Below are 22,040 nucleotides of genomic sequence, written 5' to 3'. Positions count from 1 at the left end.
AAAAAAAATAAACAACCCAATCAAAAAATGGGCAGAAGACCTAAATAGACATTTCTCCAAAAAAGACACACAGACAGCCAACAGGGACATAAAAAGATGTTCAACATCACTAATTACTAGAGAAAAGCAAATCAAAACTACAATGACATATCACCTCACACCAGTCAGAATGGCCATCATCAAAATGCTATGAATAATAAATGCTGTAGAGGATGTGGAGAAATGGGAACCCTCCTACACTGTTGGTGGGAATGTAAATTGGTACAGCCACTATGGAGAACAATAAAGAGATTTCTTTAAAAAAAAACTAAAAATTGAGTTACCATATAATTCAGCAATTCCCTTTCTGGGCACATATTCCCAGAAAACCATAATTTGAAAAGATACATGTAGCCCAGAGTTCACAGTAGCACTATTCACAATAACCAAGACATGGAAGCAACCTAAATGTCCATCGACAGATGAATGGATAAAGAAGATGTGGTACACATATACACAATAGAATACTACTCAGCCATAAAAAAAGAATGAAATAATGCCAATTGTAGCAATGCAGATGGACCTAGAGATTATCATACTAAGTGAAGTCAGTCAGAGAAAGACAAATATTATGATATCACTTAAATGTGGAATCTAAAAATTGATACAAATGAACCTATTTACAGAACAGAAACAGACTCACAGACATAGAAAACAAACTTATGGTGACCAACGGGAAAGGGGGGGAAGGGTAAATTAGGAGTTTGGGGTTAGCAGATATACACTACTACGTATAAAATAGATAAACAAGAAGGGCCTACTGTATAGTACAGGGAACTAATTATTCAGTATCTTGTAATAACCTAAAATGGAAAATAATCTGAAAAAGAATACATATGTATATATGTAAACACATACATAAAATGGAATCACTGTGCTGTACACCAAAAACTAACACAACAGGGGACTTCCTAGGTGGCGCAGTGGTTAAGAATCCGCCTGCCAATGCAGGAGACACGGGTTTGATCCCTGCTCCAGGAAGATCCCACATGCCGTGGAGCAGCTAAGCCCGTGCACCACAACTGCTGAGACTGTGCTCTAGAGCCTGTGAGCCACGATTATTGAGCCTGTGTGCCGCAGCTACTGAAGCCCATGCGCACCTAGAGCCTGTGCTCCGCAACTAGAGAAGCCACTGCAATGAGAAGCCCACACACCACAATGAAAAGTAGCCCCCACTCGCCACAACTAGAGAAAGCCCGTGTGCAGCAACGAAGACCTAATGCAGCCAATAAATAAATAAATAAGTAAATTTATTTTTAAAAAAAATTAACACATTGTAAACCGCCTGTATGTCAATTAAATAAATAAATAAAGAGCAGAGACTTAGGAGGAGGACAGAGATGCCTGACCACCTACAAAGTTCCCTCACTGACATCAGTTACTGAGCACCCAGACTTCACAGCAGGCATGGTGTGTACCATGATGAATAAAGAGCAAAACACAGCTCCCAACATCAAGGATTTTAAAGTCTAGGCAGTGCAGACAAACTTTGTAGAAATAACTACAAACCAGACAGAAATCACGGAGCCATCAGTGTTCCGACTGTTAAGAGATTATGTCCCACAGTCCTGAACCAAAAGGAGGCATGTGCTAGGTGGACACTGATGAAAGAAAGGCTCTCCCAGCACAGGGAATGCACAGCAAGTTGCAGGGGTGTAAGACCCTAGGGGTTGTTCAAAGCATGAGACCAGTGGCACCTTACAGGGTGCAGGAAAAAGGGCAGCAGTGTGCATACTTAGGCAAGGGAGCCAGGGGAAGACATCAAGTAGGTATGAAAAATAACCAGATTGCTCTAAACTTAAACACAGTATCACTACAACCCAATTTACCAAAATTAGCACCTCAACTTGCTTAATTTTATTAGTCATACAGTAATCTCACGTAAAATCAGCTCAATTGCCATGGACTTGTTTTTAATACTCCAACTGTTACTACTCAAAGTTCAATCGTCAGTTCAACATTATGTCAAAGAGCAGCTTTCCTCAGGAGTACATAGTATGTATTAAATGAGATAAAGAAAATAATAATAAAAAGGTATTTGGGGGACTTCCTAGGTGGTGCAGTGGGTAAGAATCCACCTGCCAATGCAGGGGACACGGGTTTGAGCCCTGCCCCAGTAAGATACATGCCACAGAGCAACTAAGCCCATGCACCACAACTAATTGAGCCTGCGCTCTAGAGCCCATGAGCCACAACTACTGAGCCCATGTGCTGCAACTACTGAAGCCCACACACCTAGAGCCCATGCTCTGCAACAAGAGAGGCCACCGCAATGAGAAGCCCGCGCACCACAATGAAGAGTAGCCCCCACTCACCACAACTAGAGAAAGCCCATGGGCAGCAACGAAGACCCAACACAGCCAATAAAATAAATAAATAAATAAATAAATAAATTTTTTTAAAGGTATTTGGTCTATTCACATTCAGCTCTGAGTTCACAGTTTACAATTTATAACAGAATGATAATATAAAAAATAGAAGTACAGGAATACAGGTTTACTCTAACTTGAGAAACAGTGAAACTGTATGGTAATTCTTTATTCACTGATGGAAATATTTTTATAAACTGGTACCATCCAGGCTTGCAAAAGCAAACTTTCCTTTCTTTTAACAAAGAAAAAGCACCAAGTACTACTTTTTTATACAAATTCCTGTTTTTTCCTCCTACTGCCTTTTTTTTCACTCTAGCTTTTTAAATATGGTCTTTATTGTAGGTGGAGTCCTAAACTTTACAAGGCAGTCTGCCAGTTTAGATGTTGTAAAATCCTAGTGGCTGTACTACTTCGACTCTGAAAAGCAAAGAAATTAAAGGGTGAAGGCATAAAGTACAGGGCTATATTTTTCTCTGTGTCCAAGGGTACACAGAGTTCACCCATATATGAAACTGCCTTTCAAAGCCCTCAAAACTCTGCTCAAATTAACTAACAGAAGACAGGCCTTCCCTTCAGGTCTACACAGGTTCAGATCCAGATTAAACTAAGAGTTTCTGACACAGGCACACACTTGTACCTTCCCTTCCACCACCTCCAACTCCCTCTTGCTACCACTTTCACTAATCACGGCAGCTCCCGACAGTCTCTCACCCACGCTGTCTTCCACTCCCCTGTTCATCATTAATTTCAGAAGCATTTATTGAGTGACCACTTGGGTGTCAGACACAGTGATCAACAAGAGAGACATTTTCTGGCATTGCAATTTGAGGTTATAGTTGAATAGCTATAATAGTTTTTTAAGGGATTAGTTTTAAAAGCAATTATAATAATGTGATTTTAAAGAAAATACAGGGTACATTCAGAGTACATAGTAGGACCATAACCTACTCTAAGGAAATCAGTCTCTTAGAGAAAGTGACACCAAAGTTGACCCTGAGGACGAGGATATTGAGAGTGGGGGGTAAGAACAGGAAAGACCAAGGCAAGAGAATAAAACATATTTAAGAAAGCAAAGGAATTTCACCATGGTTGAGTTTATGGGGTGGAGGTGGGAGGTACACAGAACACAGAGCAGAGAAAGGATGAAGCTAGAGGTAAGCAGCTGCTAACTACGAAGGCTCATGCTGCCATCACCACCTAAACAGAAATATCCCATCTGTTTAAGGTTCATTTCTCATTTTCCATAATAGTAGACCAGTATCAGCTACCAGAAAATCAGGGAACCACATCCATGACACACTGTATTAGCAAGTTTAATGTGCTAATGGGAGGGAGCACATGGGCATTTTAACAGCAACTTTCTGGAGGCAATGATTTGGTCAGAAAGAGAGTAACAACTGAAACATTCAGGCTCTAGGACAAGCCAGTGGAGATAATCTTATGGGTCAAGACCAGTTTTCCACTAGTTTCACTTACCTCTGTGTTCCCAAATATTCTGACTATCTAAATCAGAACAATTATCCATAACAAAATACAAGAGTATAAGATATGCGCTAGATCCCATTATCCTCCTTCTAAAAGATCTACCACAATAAAATGAGAAAAAAAATGAAGACACAGAAAAAAGGCAGAAATAAAATAATTATATGCAGATGTTATAACTGTTTACATACAAAGCCCAAAGTATTAAGTAAAAAAGTTATTAGAACTAGTTAAGTGGTCAGTTATAAAATAAAAATATAAAAATAGCTTTAATAAACCACGAAGGACCAGTTAGAAAATGTAACAGAAAAATTCTACTCATAATAAGAATAAAATTTATAAAGTAGCTAGGAATAAACTTAGGAAAGGTACAGAACAAGAATAAAGAAAGCTATAAAATTTTGCTGAAAGAAATTAATACTAAATAAACACTCTGCTCCTGGAATGAATTAGGCAAAGATACTATTTCTCTCCCAAATTCCCCTAAAATTTAATGTAATTCAAGGGGCATGTAAAGAATAAAACTATAAACAACTAGAAGAAAGTATAGTTGAATATACAGTTTCCTCATAAAGAAGGTATTTCTAAACTTTACAGTAGCAAAAATCATGACTTAATTAACTGGCTTAATTACATGGCAAAAACACCAAGCAAAATTAAAATGGTAATCAGAGAGAAAAACACCCTTGAGACAAAAGACAAAACTAGTCTTCATATGTAATGGACTTCTGTATACCCATAAGAGAAAGATGACCACATCATATGAAAAAAGGGGCAAAAGACATGGTACTGAACATTCCAGTCACTGCGTCCTTCCCAGAAAAGCTGCTTCGTCCACAGCCCCTAGACAGAACAGGCCCCAAGTGCCTCAACCCCCCATCCTGATCTCAGCTGCCTGGACCAGAAGCGACTATCTGCTGAAAAGGAGCCAACTGACTGCTGACTCCTAGAATTCTGGGACACAGATGCCCATGGCACCTGGATGATGATGGGTATCTGAACTGAAAGGTCCTGTTAATAGTCAAGAGCTAAACTGAGTAACATGGCAAACCAAAGCCAGGTGGGATAAACAGTTACAGAAGAGCAGAGGCCTTGAGGAGAGGGAGTAAAGGGAAACCCAGTAGACAAAGAAAAGCTGGAGTGGACAGGATAGGAAGCAAACCCTCCCGTTCTATCTCTGAGAGGTCTTCCTGTCCTTCGTATTCTGTCCTTGGACATAAACCAGAGTGCCTATGACATCCATCCAATAAAACCAACTCATGTAGGTTTTCAGTCCCCGGAAATCAGAGCCCAGCCCAAACAGACAAGAGCAAGCAAATCACAAAAAAAGGATGAAAAGATCAGAATTAAACAGGTGGGAAAATGTTCATACACAGAAGTTAACAACGAAGCACAAGTTCAGGCTCTCAGCTTTTTTAGCTATTAAACTGGCAAAGATAAAAAGGCACTGAGACAGTACACAGCGAGGTTTAGGAAGAAACACAGGCACTCACAGGTTGGAGAAGGGGATAAACTGATGAGCTTTCTAGCTTTAGTAAGCCTTAAAAATATGTAGAGCCTAAGAATCAGCAAAAAGACTTTTAAGCACTTATTTTAAGGAAATAATCATAAATATATATAAGAAAATTACCAAAGGATATTTACTACAGTGCTATTCATAACAACATGAAAGAAACAGACTCGATTACTTAAATCAGTGTTTCTCAAACACTATTCATCTATCACTTTCATGACTTTTACACATCCCTGCACTGTAGGTACTGATAGTACAATGAATATCGTTCATTAAGTCAGCCCATGACTTTTACTTAAGCTATTCTTTCAAAAAGTTTTGACTGAGTGCCTACTATATGCCAGGAACTATTCTAGGTGCTGTAGATTCAGTAATGACTAAAATAGACAAAAATCCCTGCCCTGGTAGAGCTTACACTTCTGTGGGGAGATGTATTAAGATAACTACATTAATGACATGGTTAGGGAGAAAAAATTACACAAGCAACAGGAACATGAGGCTTTGTGGGGGAAAGAGTTAGAATTTTAAAGAAGGTAGCCAGGTAAATGCTCACTAGAAAGGAACCTTTGAAGACCTAAAGTGGGGGGGCAAGCTGGCCGTGGGAGTATCTGGGGGATAAGCATTCCAGGAAGGCGGAATAGCAACGGCACAGGACCTGAGATGGAAGCATGCTTGGTGTATTCAAAGAGGGCAAATGTGACAGAAGAAGATAAGCAAGAAGAGTAGGAGGAGATGAGGTCACAGAGGTAGGGGACGGAGATGAGGCAGGTCGTGCAGGGACTTGAGGGCTGTCACAAGGACTCGGGCTTTTACTCTGAGATGGGAAGCCAACAGAGATTGACAACGGACTGAAGTGGGACACTAGTTAAAAGGATATTGTCATAAACCATAGTGACCTGGATCATTTGACTCCTGGTGGCATTAGGAGTGGTGAAGAGTTGAATTATGAACATATTTTGAAGGTAGAGCTAACCAGATTGCTGATGTGCTTGGTACTGAAGACCTAGTGAAATCACCTAATGAGTGAGGTGCTGAAGAGGGGCTGAAGAGGGGCTGAGGACTCCCAACATCTAAAGGTCGTCCAGAATGACTGTAACCATGAAATCATAGGCTTGATGTGTTATTATAATTTTATAATATATATTAGAATACATAACCATTAACAAAACATGCTCATTCATTTCCTAAATTATTTCATGTGCCACCAATAGTGTCTGCACCAGACTTGGAAGCATTCATCTAAATAAACCTGAAAGATTCTGTGTCTGTGCATGTGCCTGCATGCACACGTAGACACACACACACACATACACACACACACACACACACAGGCTGAAAATGCATATACCAAAATGGCAACAGTAACTGACTTCTCAGTGGTGGTTCCTAGATTATTTACTTCTTTGTGCTTTTCAAATTGTCTTTAATAAACATATACTTTAATTTTATAATCAGACTCCTTTTTAAGTGGATGGGATTTTTTAACATATGGTTGACCCTTGAACAACATGAAGGCTGGGGCGCCAACCCTCTAGGCAGACAAAAATCCATATGTAATTTTTAAAGTCAGCCCTCTGTATCTGCGGTCCCACATCCGTGGATTCAACCAACTGCGGGGCGTCTAGTGCTGTAGTACATATTTAGTGGGGGAAAAAAAAACCTTTGCTGTTCAAGGGTCAACTGTACACGCAAGTTTTGTTCAAATCAAGTTCTTTGTTTCTAGTTTGATCTGATGGTAAAGATTTAACTACACATTCATATGGAGAGAAAGGGTCTAGACGAGACCTACAAAGCAGGAGTGAGGAATTATGCTCAGAAACTAAAAACAGAGTCCCAGACAGCAGTGACACATTTAGCATATAAAATCTTAAAAACACCGTGGATAGCATGTGACACACAAAAATCAAGATCCAGAAAGCAGAAGACAGAGAGCAAATGTGAGATGCTCTTGAATCAGCCGTGAGCAAGTTCTCGGGCCCTCACTGCACCAGGGACCAGGTCTCCACTGAAATGCCACTGCTGTGTGGTAAACAAGTCTTCTTGGAACCTCTCAATACCACAACAGCATATTTTAATAAACTGCTCAATGCTTCTATATAAATGTCATCTGAAACATCACCCAGGTGAAATAAACATAAGTATGCATACACAGACCGCAAGAGGAACAGAGCAAGTTTAATAAAAATCAGAGCGGGCTCTAAAAGAAATCGATTGTGCCTCCCCACTGTCCTAATGGTGTACTGTCGTAGGTAACTAGGATTCCGTGGGGATTTTTAGGTCAAACCACTTAGTTGGGTTATCAAAGTGTCACTGTTTCTGACTCTCTATTATTAACTAGCAAAAGACCATAAAGGTACACAGTAAATGAAGTAAGACTAAACTTTAAAAGTGCTCTGGTAAGCTCTGAGGTTTTCAAGTAATCCTCCACCTTGCTGAAGAGCTAGGATGATGCTCCTCTAACCTAATCAGATCCACAACTTGCTCTAACTGCAAGACACTGTGCTGTACATCAGGCAGACAGCTCTGGGGCTGGGAGAGTCACTGGGAAAGACACGACAGAGGACTATTCTAAATGCCTATCATGTTTAGACACAGCTCTCCCATCTCTAATAAAGAGCATCACTATGAATGAGTTTAAGTTGGCTCATGAAGCCAATGAATCATGTGGCCCAACTAGTTAATCCTGTAACGCTATCCGACAAAGCTCACACCTGGAATTACCGCGCAGCCCTGAGCAGGGCTTTTCCTTCTAAAACAATCTTTTGTGAATAATACTAGAGATTTAGTTTTGATTTCATGTAAAGCTATGGCTTCATGGTATAACCGAGAAACATTAAGTATAAAAAATTACCTAAAGGTCCACGGTGTCTTACCACTCTGGACAAGTAAGAGAACATGGGTTTCCTGAAAAGGAAATGAACTGACCCTCCCTTCCTTAGTTCTTCTGCTCTCCAAAAGCACTTCTGTATATTAGTTAAGTCTAAACATCATTATTCAATAAATGTGCCCTGGCCTCTTTAAAAAAAAGAAAAAGAAAAAAAAAACTAAATGGACTTGGGGAAACTTTAAGCATGTGCAAACCGAAGTTTAATTTTTTTAAAATAATAATGTTCAGTAAAACAAATGTAAGCCTTCAGTGGCTGACAACCTATTTCAGTTAACTGCATTTCAAAAATGTTTTGACTCTAGGCCCTGTTTATTTCTCAGTAATTTCAAACTGTCTCTGAATATTCTACAAATGACCCAGAGGAAATGGGCTTATCATAGAAATGGAAAACTCAAAACCCACTTTAAAACAAACAGAAGGGAGAGGTCCTTGAAAAGGGAACTAAATCTCAAAACACCACTTCCTGCGCTCAGCTCTCTCAACAACATTCTAACCGGGAGAAGAAACACAAATCCCGAAGCTTAGTCCATCAGCTTCTGGCATTGTTACTTCAGCAGAGCACAGACAGAAAAGACACCCCTAGTCCAAATACACTTTCTCCACTGAACTTTTACACACAAATCTAACTGCACGTTTAAGCGAAAATATTTTCTTAAGCACTAAAGAGAAAAAAGACCAAAAACAGTAGAGCAAAGCTTTCCTTGTAAAAGATCCTTTGTCAAAAAGCAAGTTTCCCTGGCTTCCGGAGCAACACTCCTCACAGTATGACCTCTCCACCCCAGCACCCTGAGCCTGCGCTTCCTCAGACGACTCCTGGCCTTAAAGGTGGACAGAAAAGCAAGGAGAGTGACAGACTACGGCCAGCCCCAGAGGAGGCTGTGAGGAGGATCACTTGTGCAAACGGTGTGGGAACCAGGATTACTCACCCAGAGAAAAACAGTTTCCTAAGAAGGTTCTGCAGCTCCAGTGGTTCTGGAACACACTGCTTTCCATAGGCATCACCCACTGTAAATCAACTCTGAGCCAAAGTACCAACGCGTTGTCTCCTAGCATCTTACTCAAAGCAAGACCTGAGCCTGGCTGCAGCTCTCCCATGACACGGTGATGACACAGCCAACACCACACGGTATCTCCCTGCCTCCCACACATCTAGGGCAGTGGACTGACAGATGTGCTAGTTACTTAGCAATACTCTGTGGTTATCTCACCCCCACATCATTCACAGAGACAGACAAGGCAGTGCCACCATTCCATAAAAACTTCCCTCCCTCGCTGCCCACACACTGTTACACTCCATGTAATACTTTACATTATTACACCGAGGAACAAAACACTGGCTTGAACTTAGCAGAAAATCATCATCCCTGGGTCTTTAAGAACCCTACTGCTGATCCCTTTGTCCTCCGGATCTTGCATTATTTCAAAGGAACGTGACTACCAAGTGAATAAACCAGAAGAACTTAGTGAGAGCTACCTTTTGCCTGAAAATGTCCCACAATATCATGCTAGTAGCTAAGCCACATGCCCCCAATCAGTCCTGAGTAACAGGCTGGGAGGGGGTTGCTGGAGGGGAGGCTAAGCCAAAAAGTCTCAAAACACTTGTAACAAACACAATGGCCTCCCAGAGATGACCTGGGTGGTTGGTGTATATGTTGCTACTAAATGAACTGTAGGGCTGAGGTAAACACTTCAGTGCTCAGGCTATAATGGCCTCTACTTAATTTCTCTCCATTGCCATTCAAAGCATTCACGTAAAAATGACAGTTAATATGTATTAAGCACTTTCAGTGCTCCAGGCATGGTTCTGAGAAGTTTACAGGCATGAGTGCATTTAATCTTCATAGTAGGTATTATTAATATGTCCTCTTGACAGATGAGGAAACTGAGGCACCGGTGAGCAGGATGGCAGAGCCGGGAGGTGCCCCCAGGCAGTCTGGCTCTGCACACCACACTGTGAACCACTGCTGTCTCATCTCCCTGGGAGAGATCTGTGGTGCCAGTGCAGGGCCACAGGCTCACCAACAGTGGTTAGATGCGGGAGGCACATGGCAAAGACACTCTGGAAGTGCAGAATATATACAGAAGCCAAGAGAGGTGAATTCTTGTTTCAGCTTCATCATTAACTATGAGACTTGGGGCAAGTACCTCACTTCCTAGACCTCACTATATTCACTCATCTGCACAACTCTGGGGGTGGGAGGTGCAGGGCTGGATGAATATCCCTTCTACCTCTAAAATTCTACAAGTCTACTATACCTGATAAGCTTATTAGATTACTGTGTGACATTTAAAAAGTAATGAACAAATGGTGCAACTCAACCAGTTTGCAAGGCAGAAATAGACACACAGATGTAGAGAACAAACATATGGACAACCAAGTGGGGAAAGCAGGGCGGAGCAGATGAATTGGGAGATTGGGATTGCCATATATACATTACAAATAACAAAAAAAATATCAAATTGTACACTTTAAATATACGCAGTTTACTGTATGTCAATTGTATCTCAATAAAAGTTCTTAAAGAAAAAAAAAAGTAATGAACAAGAACTCAAGGAGGGAACAGAAAGCAAAAGAAGTCTTGTGATTTTTGTTGGATAAAAATCAAGTTTACAACCTAAAACTGCCTGGTGAACCCTGGCCATGCCCAAGGCAGTCAGGGAGGATGCACACTAACTGGATGTGCTACCTGCTCATACCCGTGTGGGCAAGCTCGTGGCACAGCACGGAAACGGAGGGTTCTCGGCGATGGTAATGCACTAAAGCAGCCCCTTGCAGTGTCGGGGTGCCCCGAGCAGAGCCAGTATCACCCCCAGTCAAGCTTCTGACAAACTCATGCCTGGAGGATTCAACTATGATGAAAAAGGCCAAAATTCTTTTGACTTTTTTGAGAGACCCTTGTCTGCTGCTACTCTCAGGAAGTCTTCTTCCACTTTAGCCAGTACTTCAAATTCTTAGATTCTCGGGAAGGGAGAAGTACCTGGAGTCCACTGTTAGGTACACAAGGAAAGTTGAGCCGGCTGACTGAGGACCACCCCAGCTAGCGTTTAGTCCACAACCAGGGCTCCCTGGACCTAAACCACGGCTGCTCTCTGCAGCATCACTGTGTGAATCTCCATAAACCCCAAGCGGCTCAAGGCCACACGACGCCAAAGTTACGAGCCTTTTTGTGATCCCTCTGTGCGGCAGACACTGCTGAGAGGCCATCTATCAGAAGTAGTTTATTTTTGACATAAAAATGCTCACACCAGACGCTTAAGTGGAAAAAAAATTTTTGCTTCTTTTTCACAGCAATCTGGACGTCCTGTTTAGCTTTAAGATGAGGTAGCTCTCACAAAAACCGTATAGTGTTACTTATATATCGACTTTGTTAATATTCAGTCAATGAGAGCTGTTCAGCAAAGGTTTTAGATATGACATGTATCAGAGAAGGAGAATATTCACTACAATGTGCAGGCACAGAAGCCTTCCTCTGATGTCCCCTTTTGCCAGAACATGTGGAACCAGGCATGGATTTCACTTGGGCAGAGACCCATAAATTTTCCCATTATTCTAACTTTCATCAGGAGACAAATTCAGTTTCCATGTTGGTCTTTCCACTGTCAGTGCATCTCTCTAGAAGGCTATGTTAATAAATATAAAGTCATCAGAAGGATTATAAGGATCCATTATTGAAAGTTAACTTTCTATACAGCCACCTTCCAGCATGAGGATCAGAATCATCACACCTAAAAGTCTGAGCAAGAGAGACAGACGTTATTCAAATTTCTCTTCTCTTTTTCGCTTTGCACAAGAGGCATTAGGAAGTTTCTTCTTCCTGGAAGGATACCTGCAGAGATTCCATATTCTGTTCTTTCTCCTCTTCTAATAATAGCTTTGAGATATAACCTCAATCCTCACCTAGCACCCCTGACAGAAGGGCACCAAAAAAGGTAGAAGGTAGAGAGGAGAAGTAGAAAAGGGATGAGCATGGGACTGTCCCTTGCTGCTAAGCTGAGCACTGGCTTGATGGGGTTAACACAAAGGGTGTGGTAAAAGCAGAGGCACGTGCATGGCAGGACCTTGTAGTGATGGTGACAACAAAGACAGTGGTGACAGCCAACACTTATCAGCTGCAGGCACTGTGTCACACACTTCATAAGCATGACCTCAACAGACGCTGGTAATGCCTCTAGAAAGCAGGTATTACTGTGACCCTTACATGAAGGACAGAAAGGAGGGTTTTTTGCCCAAGGTAACACTGTCAGGAAATGGCCAGGATAGGTTATGAAGACAAATCTGCTGGTAAAGAAGCAGGTTCTTAACCCTACACACAGTTCTACCCATTGCATAGGTGGAATTCTGGCCCTAAAAGAGGTCCAGCAGTTAGCTTGATGGGATTACAAATGTTAACATAATCATAGGAAGACCTGTATTAACACCCTTTAACTCATATAAATCATCCATAATTACCTAAGAGCTAAATCTACACAGGGAAAAACTATAAGAGTAATTATTCTTAAAATATGAAGGTATCATAGAAAGAAAGTAAAGGAATGGCCCTACCAGGCCCCTGAGAATTCTAGAGAGAGTGGAATTTTCAACGAGTTGATCTCTCCCCTATTCTTTTTCATGCGCATACAAAAAAATTGTGATAGATACACGTCTATCTTCCCTCACAAACTTGGAAACGCCCGTCTATCTTCCCTCAGAAACTTGAAAGCTCTACTAGACTCCCTGGGGCTCTAGCACTTTTTCTCTCTGTAATTCAAGGCCTTACATGTAAACAACTTAAAGTATACTTTATCTTGGCTAAATATAATAACGATTAAGACTGAATCACTTCCACTGAAAAGACACTCTGAAGTTAGAAAATCAAAACAGAACGCTGGATGTGATTGCAATTTCAACCACAACCCCTGCTCCACCCTAAATAGGATGGGCTGCTTTCTCACGGAAAAATAAGATTTATCACCAGAAAAGTTAGAGGCAGAAAAACAATAACTTATAAGGGAAACTGTGCACTAGCAGGGCTCCTTTGCAACAGAAGATTTTAATCAGGAGAAAAACAGAGCTGTTAAATTCCAGAATAATCTAGTCTGCACAGCATTTACTTTGGGTATAAAGAAAATGACGTCGTTACAGGGTCGGGATCTGAAACAACTGTTCCATACAAAACCACTACAATGCCCAGTTCATTTCAAATTGGTGGGGAAAGTTTTGCACTCAAATCTAAGAATGTACAGCCACAGAAGGCTGAAAGCATGTCATATGAGTTCACAAACTAGCCTACATTTTCTAAAATCATGTTGTTTAAAGTTTTAACTTGAGGGTAAGCATGAGGCAAAAATAGGATATTTAGTAAATTAGAACATTTCCTCAAAAGTCAACAGTATATTACACTAATATCACCCTGATCTGAGATTATACGACTTGCAGAAGCTTGGCACACCTAGGCAGACATGCTGACAAGGACAGGAGAAGAGAGGCCGTCGCAACAGGAGTGAGCCAGGACTCCCACAACCTCCTGGAGCAGTCACCCCAGCCTTCCGCAGCTGCGCCCTCCCACCGACACGGTTCTGTTTGTGGTCCCAAAGTTAGAGACACAAGCAGGGTGGCAACTCTCTCCTCGGTCATCACTTCCAGGGGCACAGGACAGGGTTTCAGGGGACAAGTACTCCAAACTGAGAGGCTCTGGAATCACCACATCAGCACCCTGTCAAGTTGTGCCCAGGGGACAGGATGAGTGGGGGCTCTTTGGCTTTCTCATCCCGCTCCCTGCTGCTCACAGGTGAAAGTTCTGAGGTCTCATTACTACATCAATTAAGAAATGTTAGAAGAGAGAAACTCAGATGAATCAACCTATTTTCTCCTGTTTAAAAATCTGACAGGACAGAATACTAAGACTTGTTTTGAATAAGATAAACATACATAAATGAAATCCTTTATAACTCTGTTGACCAACAGCACAGATAACCAAATGCAGTTGTAATAACCTCCACTTATACTGATCCCCCTCACTTAGGTCAGTGGGACCAGCTTCACTAAAAGCGTTCTCTAGGCCTGGGAAGAGTGGGATCCTTCACCGAGCTGGGAGGTACTTTAAACAAGGCAGTTTGCCAACTCTAAAGCTGCCCTGTGGTACTGAAAGAATCAGGATAGTAAAAGGAGATTTTCAGATCCCCTCATGACCAGAAAATATTCTCAATCAGCCATTCAATGCACGTGCTGGGCCTTATGGATCAAACACAAGTGCTCTGATTAGCACTACCACGAAAACGAGACGACAAAGGCAGACGAGTCTCTGGAGAAGCACGGACGTTCCTGCCAAACCTCCCCTCAAGGTTCAAAGGCAGCAGCAGCTCTTCAACCTGAGTGTGAACAGATAGTTAACGCCGGCAGGGGATGACTGTCACTGAGGCTTATGCTGAAGAAAAACACGAAGAAACAGAAAAAGGGAGATGGACAGAAACATTTCCGCCACCCCTGGAGGGAGAGACTCCTCATGAAGGGACAGACAGTTCAAAAGTTCCACTGCCACAAGGGAACAACTCCGAGTGGGAGGCCTCTCCTGTTCCCGGGCGGCTGTGCTCCTGCAGCGCCTTGATAAATAAACACCAAAATCCGCACACTGACCAAAGGCACCATCAACCGTGAGATGCTCTGTTGTAACTGGGACTCAGTGCTGCACAAAAACTATGAGACAGCCTCTGCCCAAGCGGTTACAGGCCCTACAAGGCATCCGCACCAGGCTGCTCCTCTCCTTTGCCCGCATGGCCACTCCCCCACCCCCACCCCCACCCACGCCCTGCAAACGAAGAAGGGGATCACATGTTCCTGGCACATCGGCTCTGAAAAAAACCCTGATACTGTGCTGCCTAGCCTAACTCCCTCATTTTACACACGAGATCAGCTCAGAAAGGAGTAAGGGACGTGCCCAGAGTCACAGAGTCAATGTTAGGCACCAGAGAAAGCTCAGGCTCCAGAAGGCCACCTCCACCTTCTTCAGTTCCAAGGGGAGAGAATGTGCAGGCCTGCGACATGCACCCAGCAGACACTGAGAATCAAGAGAGGCTTACGTGGACGTTTACCTCCTCCGCCCTGGTTTCATTTCAGCAGCTGGGGCTCACACTTCAGCTTTCATGGGAGAAACAAGGACCCACTATAAGGGGTGGAGAAGATGCAACTTTCAGTCCCTTATCTCAGCCAAGAAAAGAATTATAATCTCCTACCATCTCTGCACTCGCCTTCCTAGAAGAGGTACATTTGGGTTTCAAAATAAGTATTTCTTCTCAATCAATTCGGAATGAGGAAGGGTCACCGGTGGTTGTTGCTTCCACAGAAGAACAATGCAAAAAGTCAGGCTGTGTAAGCAGCCCAACAAAGATGGCGAAAGAATGGACCCTGCTCTCTCGTGCCACCTGCTCTCTGGCCTCCTATCCGGCCAACGACATGTGTGGTGCTCAACCCTGGAGTTCTTCTACCGGCTCCAATTCCACAGTCTCCTAACTGCGTTTCAGTCTGTTCTTGTATAGAAGATCCTAAATGGTCACAAAGAGGTAACTTAAGGAGCCAGAATTAGTATCATTTCATAGAGCCAAATAACGAATTTTTGGAGTTGAAAATACACTTTGTGAATTACTTAACCTGATCTCATTTTCCAGATGAGTTAATGAAGGCCTTGGAGTGAGGTTAAGAACCTGGATATAAACAGAACTAGGGCCGGAGGGCACATCTCCCAACTCTCAGCACGATGCTCTTCTTATGACCCCTGGCATCACCAGCAGACACGGGACAACCACAGAGGCCGACCCTCCACAGACGGCTCAGGAGGCAACCCTGGGCTTATCAGAGCCAGGCTGGCCTTACACGTGCAATGGCCACGGCAACACAGCAACTTAAAGGCCGTGTCCATCAGTGGCTACGGAGGCTCAGCAAGATGGAACCGGGGAGAAACAGATGGCGGCGAAGTAGAGAGATGTGGAGTGCATCCCTCTCCACAGATGCATTGGGAATGCACGGAAGGACGCAGTCATTCCCACAGAGAACCAGCTGAACACCAGCAGACGGCCTCGGACACCAGAAAGGGCTGTGGGGAGCCCGACATAGCCAGTAGGGAGGCATCTACGAGGGCTCAAAGAGGGTGAAGCGGTGGAGCTGTGGCAGACGGGAGGGAGTGAGAAACATACGGAGGGTCCGCAGCGCAGCGCAGCGATCCCGGACCGAGACATCGATCCGCTGCTGAACGGAGGGTCCAGGAGCGGGAGCGTGGGAACCGGAGAGCTGGTTCAGGGTGAGAAACATTGTTGCCGGTAGGGTGACGGACCGAGAGGACAGGAGGGAGGAGGTCCGCGGAGAGGAGTGCCGGTCCCTGAGAACTGCCCGGCCATGATGGCGGCTGGAGGCTGCAGGCTCCGGGGGGGGGGGGGGGGGAGGAGCCGTGCATAGCCTCTCCCTCTCTTTCCGTGCCTCTGCAACAGGCAGTGGAGAGACGCCCTGCGGGCCACCTAAGGCGCTCAGGGATAACAAGCACCCTCAGGCGCTCGGGCGGGGCTAGATTAAAACTCCTTGCAACGCCAGCAGCAGGGAGGCTGCCGAGAGAAAAAAAAAACCAGCATCAAAAAGAAAAAACCCCGAGAGAGGCCCAACTCTAAGACTTTCTGTGTACGCCTGAGCCACCAGCGCCCTCTGCAACAGGCACCTCCAAGCCTGACTGAAACAACAGTGCGCCACTGCTCACTCACTCCCAGGAGAAGGAGACACTATCGTACCCTCTCCCTCCCCACACACCGACGCTTACAGACGAACAATAAAGGAACCTCTGCTGGTCACAGAATAACGCAAAAAAAAAAAAAAACCCCAAGGCAAGGAGAAGGACACTTACAGCTGAGACGCTAAGGAAACAGAAATAGTAGTATCAATACCTATTGAACTGGTCCATTCTGGGATCAGTTCTGGATTTTTTTTCTTTTTTTCTTTCTCTGTCTCTCTTTTTTTTTTTTTTTTTTTTTTTGATTTATTAAATACGATCTTAGCCCTAAGGGATCTACAAGTTTTACAACATAATTTTTTAAGGATATTTTTTATTCTTTTTTTTTTTTTTTTTTTGCCTTTTTATATACTTCTATATCTAGCTAAGTTTTTGGTAGTACGGACAAAATATCTTTCATACTTTCCTTTCATCCCTTTCTTTTATACACTTCTATTCCTTTCTTTTTCTTTGCATATTTCCAACCACATTACGCTCTTCTGTTCCCCTTTCTTCCAGCCATTTTAAGTGTATTTTATCTTAACATACTTATAAGCAACACTATCGGTCTGCTCAGACTCCTTGCTCTATTCTCCAGATGATGCACTGCCTTGGTATTAATATTAGGCTTTTGTCTTTATCTTAGTTCTTAGTACAGTTGTCTAATTACATTCTGAGAATCTCCATTCTCTCTGGTGGTACTCCAGCTCTTTTCTATATTTGATCCTAGCTTACAAAATCTCCCTGGATTGATGTTTGTATGTGTAGGGTGTTATTTGTTGTTTGTTTGCTTTTGCTTTTGTCTCTGATTTGTTCTGTTTCAGTTGTCAATTTCTGCTGGGTTTCCCTTTGAATATCTGATAGCACACTGGGGTTCTGTCAGGTCTTTCTAGAGCCTTATGTCCTAACGGATTCAGTAATTGTGTGTCTTATACGTGTATGTGTTTCCTAGACTTAATATTCATTTAATCCAATACTTGGACATTAGTCTGAGGCTTGGACAGTCTTCTATAAACACCTCTATCGCCAGGACAAGCAACCCCAAAAGCGTGGACAACCATGAGGAAACAAAGAAACCCCATGCAGGCAAAGGAGCAGGAAAAAAACCCACAAGACCAAATAAATGAGGAGGAAATAGGAAAAATGCCTGAAAAAGAATTTAGAGTAATGATAGTCAAAATGATACAAAATCTCGATAACAAAATAGAGAAAGTACAAGAAACAGTTCATAAGAACTCAGAAAAACAAACCGCAATGGATAACAAAATAACTGAAATTAAAAATACTCTAGATGCTATAACCAGCAGAATGACTGAGGCAGAAGAACGAATAAGTGAGTTGGAAGATAGAATGGGAGAAATAAACGCCACAGAGCAGGAAAAAGAAAAAAAAATAAAAAGACTAGAAGACAGCCTCAGAGACCTCAGTGATAACCTTAAACGTACCAACATTCGAATTATAGGCATCCCAGAAGAAGAAGAAAACAAGAAAGGGTCTGAGAAAATATTTGAAGAGGTTCTAGTGGAAAACTTCCCCAACATGGGAAAGGAAATAATTCACCAAGTCCAAGAAGCACAGAGAGTCCCATACAGAATAAACCCAAGGAGAAATACACCAAGACACATATTAATCAAACTAACGACAATTCAACACAAAGAAAAAATATTAAAAGCAGCAAGAGAAAAGCAACAAACAACATATAAGGGAAAACCCATCAGGATAACAGCTGACCTTTCTACAGAAACTCTGCAGGCCAGAAGGGAATGGCAGGATATCCTGAAAGGCCTGAAAGGGAGAAACCTACAGCCAAGAATACTCTACCCAGCAAGAATCTCATTCAGATTTGAGGGAGAAATCAAAAGCTTTCCAGACAAGCAAAAGTTAAGAGAATTCAGCACCACCAAACCAGCCTTACAACAAGTGCTAAAGGAACTTCTCTAAGTAGGAAACACAAGAAAAGGAAAACTCCTACAAATACAAACCCAAAACAATTAAGAAAATGGTCATTGGAACACACATGTCAATAATCACTTTAAATGTAAATGGATTAAATGCTCCAACCAAAAGACACAGACTGGCTGAATGGATACAAAAACAAGACCCTTCTATATGCTGCCTACAAGAAACCCACTTCAGACCAAGGGATACATATAGACTGAAAGTGAAGGGATGGAAAAAGATATTCCATGCAAATGGAAGTCAAAAGAAAACTGGAGTAGCAATACTCATATCAGACAAATTAGACTTGAAAGTAAAGACTATTAAAAGAGACAAGGAAGGGCACTACATAATGATCAAGGGATCCATCCAAGAAGAACATATCACAATGGTAAATATCTATGCCCCCAACATAGGAGCACCTCAATACATAAGGCAAATGCTAACAGCTCTAAAAGGGGACATCGACAGAAACACAATAATAGTGGGAGACTTGAACACCCCACTTACATCAATGGACAGATCATCCAAACAGAAAATCAATAAAGACACACAAGCTTTAAATGACACATTAGACCATCTCGACTTCATTGATATTTATAGGACATTCCATCCAAAAACGACAGAATACACTTTCTTCTCAAGTGCACACGGAACATTTTCCAGGATAGATCACATCTTGGGTCACAAATCAAACCTCAGCAAATTCAAGAAAATTGAAATCATATCAAGCATCTTCTCAGACCACAACTCCATGAGACTAGATATCAATTACAGGAAAAAAACTGCAAAAAATACAAACACATGGAGGCTAAACAATTCACTCCTAAACAACCAAGGAATCACTAAAGAAATCAAAGAGGAAATCAAAAAATATCTAGAAACAAATGACAATGAAAACACAACAACCCAAAACCTATGGGACACAGCAAAAGCAGTTCTAAGAGGGAAGTTTATAGCAATACAGTCCTACCTTAAGAAACAAGAAAATGATCAAATAAACAACCTAACCTTACACCTCAAACAACTAGAGAAAGAAAAACAAAGAAACCCCAAAGTGAGCAGAAGGAAAGAAATCATAAAGATCAGAGAAGAAATAAATGAAAAAGAAAGGAAAGAAACCATAAGAAAAATAAATGAAACTAAAAGCTGGTTCTTTGAGAAGATTAACAAAATTGATAAACCATTAGCCAGACTCATCAAGAAAAAAAGGGAGAAGATGCAAATCAACAGAATTAGAAATGAAAAAGGAGAAGTCACAACGGACACCTCAGAAATACAAAACATCATGAGAGACTACTACAAGCAACTATATGCCAATCAATTAGATAACCTGGAAGAAATGGATCCATTCTTAGAAAAATACAATCTTCCAAGACTGAACCAGGAAGAAATAGAAACCATGAACAGACCAATCACAAACACAGAAATTGAGGCAGTGATTAAAAATCTCCCAACACACAAAAGCCCAGGACCAGATGGATTCACAGGCGAATTCTATCAAACATTTCGAGAAGAGTTAACACCTATCCTTCTCAAACTCTTCCAAAATATTGCAGAAGGCGGAGCACTCCCAAACTCATTCTATGAGGCTACCATCACCCTGATACCAAAACCAGGCAAAGATGTCACAAAAAAAGAAAACTACAGACCAATATCACTGATGAATATAGATGCAAAAATCCTCAACAAAATACTAGCTAACAGAATCCAACAGCACATTAAAAAAATCATACACCACGATCAAGTGGGGTTTATCCCTGGGATGCAAGGATTCTTCAATATATGCAAATCAATCAACGTGATACATCATATCAACAAATTGAAGGATAAAAACCACATGATCATTTCAATAGATGCAGAAAAAGCTTCTGACAAAGTTCAACATCCATTTATAATAAAAGCTCTCCAGAAAATGGGCATAGAAGGAAATTACCTCAACATAATCAAAGCCATATATGAAAAACCAAAAGCCAACATTGTTCTCAATGGAGAAAAACTGGAAGAATTCCCTCTAAGAACAGGAACAAGACAAGGGTGTCCACTCTCACCACTGTTATTCAACATAGTTTTGGAAGTCTTAGCCACAGCCATCAGAGAAGAAAAAGAAATTAAAGGAATCCAAATTGGAAAAGAAGTAAAATTGTCACTCTTTGCAGATGACATGATATTATATATAGAAAACCCTAAAGACTCTACCAGAAAACTGCTAGCACTAATTGATGAGTTTAGTAAAGTAGCAGGATACAAAATGAATGCCCAGAAATCTCTTGCATTCCTATACACTAACAACGGAAGAGCAGAAAGAGAAATTAAGGAAACTCTCCCATTCACCATTGCAACCAAAAGAATAAAATACCTAGGAATAAACCTGCCTAAGGAGGCAAAAGATCTGTATGCAGAAAACTTTAAGACATTGATGAAAGAAATCAAAGACGACACAAACAGATGGAGGGACATACAATGTTCCTGGATTGGAAGAATCAACATCGTGAAAATGTCTGTACTACCCAAAGCAATTTACAGATTCAATGCAATCCCGATCGAATTACCAATGGCATTTTTCACAGAACTAGAGCAAGAAATCTTACGATTTGTATGGAAAGGCAAAAGACCCTGAATAGCCAAAGCAATCTTGAGAAGGAAAAATGGAGTTGGTGGAATCAGGCTTCCTGACTTCAAACTATACTACAAGGCCATAGTGATCAAGACAGTATGGTACTGGCACAAAAATAGAAAGGAAGATCAACGGAATAGAATAGAGAACTCAGAAGTAAGCCCAAACTCATATGGGCACCTTATCTTTGACAAAGGAGGCACGAGCATACAATGGAAAAAAGACAGCCTCTTCAATAAGTGGTGCTGGGAAAATTGGACAGCAACATGTAAAAGAATGAAATTAGAACACTTCCTAACACCATACACAAAAATCAACTCCAAATGGATTAAAGACCTACATGTAAGGCCAGACACTATAAAACTCCTAGAGGAAAACATAGGCAGAACACTCTTTGACATACATCAAAGCAACATCCTTTTTGACCCACCTCCTAGAATCATGGAAATAAAATCAAGAATAAACA

General features: G+C 41.8%; 1 protein-coding gene across 10 annotated transcripts in view; it reads right to left on the bottom strand.

Annotated features, from left to right (window-relative positions):
* The window catches only part of PSD3 (pleckstrin and Sec7 domain containing 3), a 528,631-nt gene that overhangs the window by 307,872 nt on the left and 198,719 nt on the right, over positions 1-22,040 (bottom strand). Inside the window, exon 1 of one of the 10 annotated variants that reach the window (XM_057697909.1) lies at positions 9,220-9,359. The exons of 8 other annotated variants lie outside the window; for them this stretch is intronic. The gene's annotated coding sequence lies outside the window, so the exon portion shown is untranslated. Of the gene's footprint in view, positions 1-9,219; positions 9,360-22,040 lie in introns of those variants that run through there. One more of the 10 variants, XM_057697910.1, reaches the window with a different exon arrangement.

This window comes from Hippopotamus amphibius, chromosome 10, assembly GCF_030028045.1.
Source record: "Hippopotamus amphibius kiboko isolate mHipAmp2 chromosome 10, mHipAmp2.hap2, whole genome shotgun sequence".
NCBI lineage: Eukaryota > Metazoa > Chordata > Mammalia > Artiodactyla > Hippopotamidae > Hippopotamus > Hippopotamus amphibius.
The sequence above is the reverse complement of the archived record's forward strand: the minus strand, read 5'-3'. Positions and strand labels throughout refer to the sequence as shown.